We start from the raw sequence: 508 nt of genomic DNA, 5'->3' as shown, positions 1-508 counted from the left end.
CTGGGAGAGGAAACGGCCTGGCATGTAGCAACACCTTTTGCACCAAGTCTCATATCAGCCTCTCGCATTGCTGCAACAATACACCGCTTTGTAGCACAATATCCTATACGGTCGCTAGGTTTTTACTTAATAAGCATCAATATGCACTCACATTTATTTCCACTGTTCAATCAACGCTCACCCTTGCAGAAAGAGCACGGTAATGTTGCCGTCATCGTAGTGAGTATTCACAACATAGCCTGCTTGTGCTGGTGGAAGCTGAGTGGGAATCTATTCTAACGGATTACCGTCTCTTGACAAAAATATATTACGAAACGCTCTGCCTAACTGACCACTTGTTAGAGTCGGCCCCTAGCTTCGTTAGATAACGGAGCTAAAAGAACTAATGCATTGTAGTGATCATGCACTACTGTCATGCCCTGGGGTTCAACGGGGAAGGTTCTATGAAAGAGAACACTCTGTAAACTGAACCACAGCGGATATTTCCTGAAAGTTTATTTTATATGGA

Source organism: Eimeria mitis, genomic scaffold, assembly GCF_000499745.2.
Source record: "Eimeria mitis Houghton genomic scaffold, Emh_scaff1829, whole genome shotgun sequence".
In the NCBI taxonomy this organism is placed as follows: Eukaryota; Apicomplexa; class Conoidasida; order Eucoccidiorida; family Eimeriidae; genus Eimeria; species Eimeria mitis.
This window is presented reverse-complemented; position numbering follows the sequence as displayed.